At 37.2% G+C, this 12,349-nt stretch overlaps 1 non-coding gene across 1 annotated transcript; it reads right to left on the bottom strand.

Moving 5' to 3' along the window:
* Positions 1-460: 460 nt before the first annotated feature.
* On the bottom strand, positions 461-565 carry LOC123941061. The gene has a single exon (XR_006818158.1). It is a non-coding gene; the product is annotated as a U6 spliceosomal RNA (small nuclear RNA).
* Between the last annotated feature and the right edge of the window lie 11,784 nt (positions 566-12,349).

Genomic DNA, 12,349 nt, shown 5'->3' with positions numbered 1-12,349 from the left:
AACCAAAGATCCCAAAATGTAGGCTATAAAAAGATAGACCTATGTCTCTTTGTCATATTCCCAACCAGATATAAGCAGTCACAGCTGATTGCCTAATTTTGCTCATTTTGATGTGTTACTTCCATCTCTGTTCTAGTACTCATTGACTTGTGGGCAGCCACAAAGGGGAGAGAGCCAAAATAGCAACATTTCTTTACTCTTAGGACCTAGAATTGGGACCTGTATCTTTTGCTTGCATCCCACTAGCCAATACTTAGTCACAAGGCCTGCAGGAGTTCTATTATGAGCCAAGGAGAAGACGGACATTGGAGAAGCACTAGCAGTTTCTGTCAGTTTGAACAATTTAACTGAAGACAAATTATTTTAGCAAAATTCTCTCTATCCTTGGAATGCATTTAATTTTAAATTGTGGTTTATTTCAGCTTTATTATCATCATTATTATTTTTATTTATTTATTTTTTAACCTTGGAACACTTCACGAATTTGCATGTCATCCTTACCCTGGGGCCATGCTAATCTTCTCTTATTGTTCCAATTTTAGTATATGTGCTCTGAAGCGAACACTATTTCAGCTTTATTACTGATCAGTTGATAACAAAATTTTTTTTTAAAGTTGGAGTTCAACCATAAGCCTTTTTAGTGTACTACCAAATGAACATTTTTATAGGAAACAGAAGATGATTAAACTGTGTTCAGACATAGGGTGTGACCACTATGAAAAATGCTTTAATGAAAAAGTCCTTATAATGGTTTTCAAGCCTTTTGCTAGATTGATATCTGGAACCTCTGTATCTCCATCTCTCATTTCTCTCTCTCTAATGACTCTCCAGCCATGTTGTCCTTCTTGATTTTCCTCCCAAGCACCAACCATTCTCTTACCTCTGATATTCTTCTTCTAAATTTATTTTCTTAATAATAAATTCTTAATATTCTTCTTCTAAAATTATCTTTGGCCAAAAATTTCTGCAAGATTTACCCCATTCTCTCCTTTAGGTCTTTCTTTAAATGTCACCTACTCAGTAAGACCTACTGTAACCTTATTCTTTAAAATTTCAAGTCCATTCCCAACATTTTCCATTCACTTTCCTGCTTTATTTATTCCACTGGAGTTATCACCATCGAAGATTCTCTATATTTGCTTATGTATTTTGTGTATTGACCATCTTCCATAACCAACTAGAATGGATGCTCTCCGAAGGAATTAATTTTTGTTTATGCTTGTTTCCCATGGCTGTAATAGCACCTGGAACATAATCAATAAATATGCAATCACTAAATTAATGATAAACAAATGAATGAGTGATTGAGTAAATGAATTACAAACCTAAAATGGCATTAACTCCAGTAGTCATTTTGGGAAAATGTGATTCACTCATTGACATTTTTTAATATTCTTTCTTTACTTAGGCAATCACATTATGTTTCACACCTTGAAAAGAACTCAATTTACTTTTTATTAGTTTTATGCACCCAAAATATCTAAGGAAAATAAAGTCTTCTGTAGGAAAGAAAGAATATTGCATAAAATTATGAATGCTTATCTTGTGTAGAAGGTGTACCTGGGGTTAAAAATATCCAAGCATTGATTTTAGTCATCCTATCTACATTAAAATCTCTTTAAAAGCAATAAAATTACGTTTTTGGAGTATCATTGTAATAGTAAAACTGTTATTTATGGTTTTCTTACATAATGAAGACAATTCTTTTTTTTTTTTTAATGAAGACAATTCTTAAGGCTAATAACAAAGCTCTAAATTTCATGACCTCTTATAGGCTTATTTTTAATGCAGTGAATATGGTTCAAATAAGAATTTCAATCATTAGCATCATTCTGTGTTTAAACATTAGGCATCAGAGCTAGTTATTGGGCAGAACTTATTTTTATATTAAGTCGTGCCATGCAATGTTCTTCAATATATGTTATCTGAGTGCCAATTAATACCCAAGCTGTAGTTAAGCACCCAGATTAATGTTTCTACTCACCACATGAAGTGATTCTAAAAATCCCTGTGGAGGTAATTGCAAATTTGTTTTAGGTACAAATGTACTGATTCCGTTATATTAGTCAGCAGAGCCAAATCTGAATGTAGCCCAAACAAGGTGTGGTTGAGCAAATTGTTCTGAGTGTAATTGTCCAGGATGCTTCAAAGTGATAATTAGGATGATAACAAATGAATCCCCAAGGGAGGCAATTGTCAGGTAGCATATAACAAAATTGGAACTTTTTCACAGAACTTAAGGAAGTACCTAGCATATATTTAAAACCACCTAACAAAAATAAAAGTGAAATTATAAGTTTTGGTTTTTTTTTTTTGATGTCCATAATCTTATAAACTCCACTACACTTATGTAAATGGGAAACATTTGGTATATACCATCAGATGATATTTTTTCAGAATAAAGATTTTTTTTTTGATCTTGATAAATAAATAGAGATGCAATATGCTATTATAGAGTATTTGTCACCCAGAAGAGAGACTGCTGCTATAGCATACTTGTAAGGAATGTCCTCACCTCCCACGAACACATACAATCTAGCATGTACACTTCCAGGGACAGGGGCTAAAATTTCTGGTCTTACAGTGGCAACTGAAGCTAATTAATTATTATTAATTATTAATAATAATTACCATAATACAATTAATATTTACTGAATCCTTAATCTGTGTCAGACATTTGTGTTAACCAATTTAAATACATAATGTAGTTTTCACACCAATGTTGGGAGATGAAATTGTTGTATTCATTTGACAGATGGGAAAATGAGTCAAAATTAGCCAATAATAGAGCATGGATTAAAATTCAAGTCTGTCTTGTTCTAGAGTTCCTAATCTTAAACACCATATTACACTGGTATAGTTATAGGCTGAGTTGACATCCTTTATTGTCATTAATATTCTGTAGTATGTTTCCAGAATTCTGTTACTCACATACCTCACATTCTCTTAGAGGCCAGTAGGGCCTTCTGTGTCCCATACTTACTTAAATGGATGGCCCTCTCCATTGATAGTTTCTCTTCATCATTCTGTACTTCCTGAACTTGTTAAAGAATCAAGTTACTAAAAGAGTGTCCTTTAAGATGGTCCTTTCATAGCTTGTATCTCAGAATGATGAGATGATGAGATCCTATTGGCCTGCTATAATGCTTGAAATGCTTACGTAACGTCTTATTTGGACATTGGCATATCTAAACACTTGGGAAAATCATATAACTATTGCTCATTCAGTTTTCTTCTCCGTAAAATGGGTATAATATAACATACTTCCATTGCTGTGTTGGTCATTAAACGAGTAGATCTATTCCAAGGTCATGGCACAGTGCTAGGGAAGCCTGGGTGGTTCAGATTACTGGGGGGGGGGGGGAGGGAGGTGGCAATTAATTAGGAAGTTTTTAAATATAATAGGCACTCAATGAAAAGAACTCTGTTAAAGTTGAGTGTTATTTATAAAGAACAACATTTACACTGGGTCAAGCCCTGTACTAGGTATTGATTCATTGGTGAATAAAATAGATTTTTTTTTCCTGGATGTTTGTGAACAAATAAGTCGAAAAAGTCAAATTATGACAAAGAAGGACCAGACAAGGGAGTCATGAGGGATAGCGATGGGCTAAAGACCTAATTTGGAGTCCATAGTTAGAGAAATCTTCTCTTGAATAAGGTTATGTTCATGCTGAGACCCAGCCAGTGAGGAGGAGGCAGAGCACAATGAGTGTTTAAGGCCATATGCTCAAGCTGGGATAGGAAATTGAAGGAATACCACATTGAAGGAATTGAGAAGACAGTAGCCAAGTGCAGGCACTGGCTACCATGGATGGGAATGAGATATATATGTAGAGAAACAATGTGGCCTTGGAGGGGCAGCAGAGGTCACTGAATGGGTGCACAAAGATGCCAAAGAATCCTGGGACTAACGCTGGGGACAGAATGGGCAAAACTCTCAATTCTTTTCATATGTGGTGCCTTATGGGGCCGTGCTACCTGTGGCCCAAGGACCATCTGCAGGGGAGGAGCCTGCACTTGTCCAACACCTCAGCATCACCAACCCATCCCTTTCCCAGTCCCTGTTATTTCCGGCGAGCCCTGGACAGGCATTTCTATGGTTGTCTTGCAGACACCAAGAAAAGCTTTGTTAAGTGCTCTCTGTTGGAACATTTTTGCCTTACGGGCTGTTGCTGCTTGACGAGCTTATCAGTTCTCGGCCTTGCAGCCCTATGAGGTTGCCTTGCTCGGTTAGTTTTGCTCGAAGTCTCTTAAAATGGATCAGTCAGGTCAGTGGAAGGTCATATTTGTAGTCTTTGGTGTTTAAAGGTAAAAGTAAACACGCTGGTAGCTGGGGAAAGAGCATTTTAGGCTCTGTTTTGAACTGTGTGCTGACCTGGAGGAATTTGGATAATTAAGATAATTAGGCAGAGCCAAATGAAGGCCCCTAATGAAAGGCCCACAGAGCTGATTCTGTCATCCTTCTGACCTCTGCTAGTGACAGAATTTAAAACATTTTTTACTACGGTTTTGCCTGAGTAACAAAGTATCATGACCTAGATGAGTACTGTGACTTGTTTATCTTCTGGGAGGGGCGGGGGTGGGGCAATGGAGAGGAGGGGAAATGGGAAGGGAAAGAGGAAGGGGGAGTGCGGAGAAGGGAGAGAAAGAGAGAGGGTATGTGAGAGTATACAAAACCAAATCAAGATGATTCAACAAATTACAGATATAGTTTTATTTCCTGAGAAGCTCTTGGTCCTTGTTACCTATAACCAAACTGAACACCAGAAATTTGTCATGAAACAAATGACATTAATTAGATATCTAGCTGCCAGACTGTTAAATAGCAGAGGTACCAATGAAATGGTGCTGACTACTGTGTTTTCAACAACTGATACTGGAAGATTCATCAGGCTGGAAGGGCTGTATCGACAGTATCTCTGATCTGAGGCATTGTTTCTGTGTCCTTTTCCCAGAGCTTCTAGAAATGTCTTATTTGTATTCAGCCGGGTGGCAGCCTGCTTTGAGAAATCACAGACATTCTTGATTGCCTCAGGCACACCACACAACACAGGACAGTTTCCTGTGCTGCTGTCTCCGGCCACAAGAGGCGTAAAGTGCTCAGGACTGCCATTGAGCTGTTTTGCATCATGTCCATTGTGTGGGAGAAGTTACAAAGCTCCTGTGTTTGAATAACCCAGCCAAGTGAGTCAGTCAGAAAAATGGAAATTCCCACAGAAACTCTTCACCAGACTTCTCTTTCCCTGCATGATAGTCAGACCTGTTTGCATTTACAAAACATCTACTGGCTACAATGTACCTTACATTCCTGAAAACAAAAACAACCTGCTTTCCCACACTCTAGATGTTTTTTTTTTTCTCTTATTTTTCTGATTTCTCTTCTGTCCACCTTAAATCATTATTCCTCCTGCATTCTGCACCTGCTTTCCCATCAGCAGTGTATGAGAATTCTAGTTCCTCCACATTATAATCTATAGTGAGGAAAGATCTGTGGTTGCCTGATAGGAGGAAAAAGGAGTGATGAGAGATGTGAAGGGAGAGATGGAGTATATATGAACACTAGAAAACTTTGGGAATGATGGATGGATATCCATTACCTTGATTCTGGTGATGATTTTGCAGGTATATACATAAGTCAAAACTTATTAAATTTTATGCTTTAAATGTATAGTTTATTGAATATAAATTACACCTCATAAAGTACCTATGGTTATGGGAATGATAATAATAATGTTTCATCTAGTTATCATGAGTATTAAATGAGGTAATACATGTACTAAGCGTAAGCCTGGTTTTTGTTAAGTGCACAATAAATGACTATTACAACTTTATTGGTAATAAAAGAACTAATCTTGTACTTTATTGTTCTCTAGATATATGGCATCAATTCAGAGTAGGAGAGGAGAATAATCTTTATTCAAGTATAGTTGACTTGTTATACTTTTAAGGAAAATGTCTGGTATTTCTGAATGCATATGGAGTTCTAAAACATTTTCTCCAATATGAATGAGCACATTTAACCCAGCAAAAGGAAAATGTGAAATTAGTGTAAATTTTGCAAACATGATGAATATGGATGTAACTTCCTTGTTCAATCCTCAAATCTGGCCCATAGGTTGGAATCATGGAACATTAACCAGGCTATGAAGCAGTGACCATAGAACACAGTGAAACTAAGTGGTTTGCTTTGATCTTCCTTAATAGGGAGCTTTGTACCGAATCAGTGCTATTTCATTTAATAATACTACAGGGAAAAAAAAAAAACCCACTTTATTTTTCTTCACTTAATGTCCTTCTCTTATTGCCTTCTTGTTAAATTTCACTGCTATCCCATGATTCAAAAGACACATGATTAACTTGTTTGACACTCTGGGTTTCCATTTTGAGGAAAAACATCTTTGGCCTCTATGTTTGCCATGTTGCTTCATTGATAAGAACATAGTTCATTTAAAGAAAAAAAAAAAAAAGAAGCAGTAGCAACAAAAATCTGAGTATGAGTTCTTCTTACCCTCTTCTCAGCAGTTAGACCAGATAATGCTACTTTTAATTGAAATAGATGTGTTAAAAGTAATCAGGGTTGCTCTGGTACAGTGGAGAAGAAGACAATTAGACCTCACATGAAAGAAATGGAACATCACTAAAGATGTTGATTTTCGAAAAGAAAAGTTACTGGTTTTTTTTCTTTAAATTTGTTATTCCAGTTTTTTAATGCTCTGTTACATAGTTAAACTTCTTTATCTCCTTTCTGAGTTTACAAATGAAAGAAGGAAAACAGACATAATACACAGTTCTTAAACTGACTGCAGTAACGATCACTGAATTTATTAAGAACATTTGCTGTGGCGGTTTCTTAAGGAGTTTGGTTTCTGTAAGAGAACAATAGTTTGTTGTGAAAAAATGGTATTTTGGATGATAAATATGAGGACAGTTTTGGGGAGTATCTGCCTGCTGTCAGGGTTGGGTTGGCTAATCTCTATGTCTAGGCAAGATCCTTTTTAATTTAATAATTCTATGGATATACAGTTAACCTAACAGGGTATTTGTTGCTATTGTTATTTTTAGTTCTCCAAATATTTGTAGGCTAGTCTGTAGGTGTTAACTGCAAGAGTTTTGGCTGCTAAGGCCAGAACTGCAAAACTTTGACCTGGTCTGTTTAGTTACCAAGAGATGAATCTAGTCAACACTATACGAGATCATAGGGAGAAGCTATCTGAGCATGGTTATCACAGTGGAAACACAAAAGTTGCCTTATCCAGAACAGATGAGATGTCTCTCATATATTATAAATGTAAACTCACCCCAGTAGCTGCTCAGACCAATGGACTAAAGTATTCCTGTGGTGAAAGCACAAATACTGATTGACAGGACCCATGAGGTAAGGCGCTGATAGGATGTATGAGGAATAGAGAGGAGAGACAGTGTATTAATTGTATTCTTTAAGTGTGTAGTTTGCCTTTAATGCTTCACTGCTCTAACGGAGCAGAAAGACAATACCAGATGTGGCTATTAAAAAAGTGTGTTAAGGAGGCACCTGCGTGGCTCAGTGGGTTAAGCCTCTGCCTTCGGCTCAGGTCATGATCTCAGGGTCCTGAGATCGAGCCCCGCATTGGGCTCTCTGCTCAGCAGCAAGCCTGCTTCCTCCTCTCTCTCCCTGCCTGCCTCTCTGTCTACTTCTGATCTCTCTCTGACAAATAAATTTAAAAAAAAAAATGTGTTAGTTTCCCTGACATGACCAACATTCAAACTGGTTCTGCCTGAAGAGATACCCGGTGTGGGGAAAGTGGCTGGCCATATGACATAGTAAGCGATCTTTATTGGCCTATTTGAGATTGAAACTGAATATAAATGATGGATTTCTATCTTAATAGTAGAGTTTTCATTCAGCATACGAGTAAGAAGGGCAAAGAGAAGTACAGTTCAAGGGCAGATATTTTGTGGTGCAGTAATTCAGTGTGCAAATTTTACCTCATAAGTTGTAGTGAGTAATACTGAGAGATCAAATTACAAATATCTTGAAATGAATTTGCACTTATAATGTTATTACCTGTTATCTTTGCTTTTGGAGAAATAACAGCAATTCTTGGCCTAATATACTTCAGTGCAAGCATATTTTCGGAGGGCGATGGAAACAAACATAGACAAATAGAACCCACACAGTTTGTACGCATGGGTCTCCCTTACAGTTGTAATTTCTTTGGGAAACAAAGAATAGGCAATAACCAGACCAGAACGTTAGTGTACTTTATTATTTCTTTCTTCTGGACTTTTCATATGCTTCTTAGTTAGCCACTGTCTCTAGTGATGATGACTCTTGGTGACACTGAGATTCCTTTCAGGTATTCTGTAGTTTGTATTCGTTGGAGGATGATGTTGATGATTTCAATCTATTTTTTTCCTTGTGAAGGGAGGAAGAGAGATTCTTTAATTTGCCCAAGGGAATAAAGCCAGGTTTTATTGTTTTTAAGTCAGATTTTAACTTGTAGCTCTGTCATGAAGCAGGGATATTTTCTTGCACAGAGTAAAGACGTTTTCTATTTCTTCTAGACCATAAAGTACCATAAGGAAAGATAATAGGTCATTTCATCTTTGTATTCCTAGAGCCTGGCATAGAAGGTATCAGTCTGTGCTTATTGATTAAAAGGAAGGAAGAGAGGAAGGATGCTAGTAATTTTATTATTGGCTTCTAAAATCAGTTGGTTACACATTTCTTAAGTGGTTCATAGATCATAAATTTGAGAATTGTGTTCTACTTTTTGTGAAAAATATAAATAAAATGCCTAAGGGACAAGTCTTTGGACAAGGACAGTTTTCTCTCTCTTTTTCCCCCATATTCACTGAAAAAGAACTGTGTGTGATAGAACTAAGTGCTTAATCACCCTGTAATTTGCTTTGGCCAGTAAAATGTGAACAAAAATGACATGTGTCACATCTCCTGCAATTGTATGCTTATCCCCTTTTCTTCTGTCTTGGTATCCAGTGAGGTTCCCTATGATGGAGCCCAGGTCTCTAAATGAGAGTGACATGGAGCTGTTATTCCATATATCATAGGAGCAACCTATCGTAGATATATCACAAGGAATAATTCTTTTATTTTAAGTCACTGAACTGTATTTTTGGCTACCAATAGAGTTAAGCTTCTAATCACTGCTCTCATTTACCTTATTATTTTTCTGCCATTAATTTTGCAATCATATTTTTATACCTAATACTTTAGGAGTTCTCCTGTAGCAGAGAAGTATTATAAAATACATTTTCTTATAATTTCACAGATAATGCAGAATTTTTGACAAAAATGTGGAATAACTTCTTAGCACTATCCCCCAAATTTATAATTCCACTTTTTGAAGATAAACAGTGTCAACATTTGTGTATTATTTTTAAGCCTTATTTCTAAAACAACCTTGAATAACTCTCTCTCTCTCTCTCTCTATATATATATATGAAATATATGGGTATATGTATACATATGTATGTATATACATTATACATACATACATATACATACATACACAACACATTCCCCCATATATTTCATGACATAAAGTAATTTTAAAAATGCATAATGGAAATCAGTGGAACAAATAGTAACCTGTACTAAATTCCAACTTTAGAAACATTTTTTTCTTCCTAAGAATACATCAGGTTCCTGTGTTAAATGATAGCTATATCCCATTTTTAGGATAATGATGTGAAATGACATTCTATTTTATTTTGCAATTTACCCCATTTGGGTTCTCTTACAGTGATGTATCTAGAAAAGAAGTTTTGCTTATAAAGCACTTCATGTTTGTCGGTACGCTTTTGCATTTTATCTCATTTATGCCCCCAAGCAAACCTGTGCAATTGAAGCGGCTGGCATTTTCTCTGTTTCATATACGTGAAGATAGGATTTGGCAAGTCTGATAGCTGGTGCTGGGGAAATCGAAGTGAAAGACCCAGTGCTCTTGTGCTCTTGTACTCATTTTATCCATCCTGACAGGCTAAGATTTTCCTTAAAAGAGGCTAATGAGTTTCACTTGCCTGGGTGGAGAATGATAGGCATGAAAACCAGGATGCCATCTATTCCAGCATTTTGCAAAGTGAGACATTGATGGTACATCCCTAACATTCCCGCTGAAAGCCTACTGAGTGAGGGTGTGCCTGCGTCTCAGGATACCTCACAAAGTGTGCCTTCGTGATTAGTTTTCCACCCAAGCCATTTAATGAGTCTAAAAGAATTAGGAGTTATTCTGTATAGCTCAAAGGCTGTTGGATGGTAGTGGAAGAGCACTCAATTAAGAATCAGAAGATTTGGTTTCCAGATCCACTGAGCTCCTAACTAATCTCAAGGTCGTCATGTCCTCTGTATATTTCTATATCTCATGGGTGGAATGTGGATAAGAGTAAATGCCTTCCAATTTTTTTTTCTTTTTAGCACACATACACACACACATAAACATATATATTTAGAAATAGGGCTCAGTGATTGGCTACTTGATAAATGGCATATATTATCATTTGTAAGTGGGACGGACTTCCATTTTAAAGCCACAAGCAGTTTTTCTATCTCTCTAGTGTTGGAAGATTGAGCTCAAGTATGGGGGAAGACTGCTCCTTTGTTTTGGTAAAAAAAAAAATCCCTCTATGGCTAAAAGTAAAGCAAAAGTCACATTTTAAAAAATAAAAATGGTCACTACTCTGCAATAATAAAATAAAAGTTTATCTTTATGTTCAGAGTTCAATATCTATGGACTGTTTCTTCTGGGAAGAAATATTTCTTTTCTAAATAGATGTTTAGACTGCATCATCTTGAAGAATTCTTTTTGAAAGCAGTTTTGGAATAGTGGTTGAGAGAGAAGGTTCTGAAGTCATTCTACCCAGGCATGAATCACAGATTTCTCATTTACTGTTTGACTTTGGGCAAGCTATATAACCTGTCTATATCTACAGGTATAATAATGGAACCCATCTCATAGCATTGTCAGAAGTGGAGACCTAAAGATGGCAGCCAGGATATGGGGACATATATTCCCATCATGTAATTCGACCCTTAAAGGGCACAGTTTGAGATTCTGCAGTTTATTTTGGACTGTCAAAGTACTCTTTGAGATGGTAGTTAAGAATGAAGTATCCTGGCTAGGGAAACAATATAAGAATGTTAGATTCTGATGAATTGCCCTCATAGCAACTTTAGGCAAAGTCAATCCTTACAGTTTACAGGTAGGGAGAAATACACATTTCAGGGAAGAAGCTTAGCCTAGGGTAGAAATGCATGACCTACAAGCCTTAGAATGAGGTAGCAGAGGATGTTGTTTCCTTCTTCCAGGAGTCAGGTAGCTGGGGCTTGGGTCCCAAGGAGGGAGAGACATACTTCTGTGCACTAACCCTAGGGAAGATACATACGATGAGGAGCACCTGGGTGGCTCAGTGGGTTAAAGCCTCTGCCTTCAACTCAGGTCATGATCTCAGGGTCCTGGGATCGAGCCCCACATCAGGCTCTCTGCTCAGGGGGGAGCCTGCTTCCTCTTCTCTCTCTACCTGCCTCTCTGCCTACTTGTGATCTCTGTCTGTCAAATAAATAAATAAAATCTTAAAAAAAAAAAGATACATATGATGACATAGGTCATAGGGGGAATGCCACACAGGAAGAAATAAATGCCTAATGGAGGGATAAGTCTGAAGCTCTGAGGATATCACAGTTAGGGCACAGGTTTGAGCTCTCAGCTTTGTAATTCTTTTGTCTTATTACCAAATCTCAGGAAAATCCTTACATGGGTTGTAGCTTGGTCACCAGTTACTCTGGAGAATCAAAGAAGGGCTGGTGCCAGTGTGTGAGGGAAAAATGTGTTACAGGGAAAGTAACATCTGTTTGTGGGTCCCCAGTCTCAAGAAAACAGGAGGTGGATTATGGAAGGGGTAGTAGTTATCCTAAGGCTGACATCTGGCCAATATGATTTGTAAAAAGCAGGGTAAATCTGAAGAACGCCTAGGTGTTCCTTTGATATATTCTCAAACACTTATAGATTGCAATCTATTAAAATATTGGAAATCTGGTTGAAGACGAAACTGTCATAATTCGAACATTAAAGGAGAAGGTGAGCTTCTAACTTGGTGAAGTCTGGAATCTTTTTTAATACTGATGTAGGAAATGTTGGGGTTTGGAGCCAATGGCCAAGGAAGAATTCTTGAGAAGACTTTGGTGTAAAAATGTGGGTTTATTGTATTGGGACAGGACTTTGGGCACAAAGGGCTGCCCTGGGGTGTTGAGGAGCCGCTGATTACACATTTTGGAGTTGGCGGAAAGTAAAGAAAAAGGGAAGTTTCCAAAAGGGCTTTCATATGCTAAAGACTCACAGGATCCTAGAGG

This window comes from Meles meles, chromosome 4, assembly GCF_922984935.1.
Source record: "Meles meles chromosome 4, mMelMel3.1 paternal haplotype, whole genome shotgun sequence".
Taxonomy (NCBI): Eukaryota; Metazoa; Chordata; class Mammalia; order Carnivora; family Mustelidae; genus Meles; species Meles meles.
This window is presented reverse-complemented; position numbering and strand designations above follow the sequence as displayed.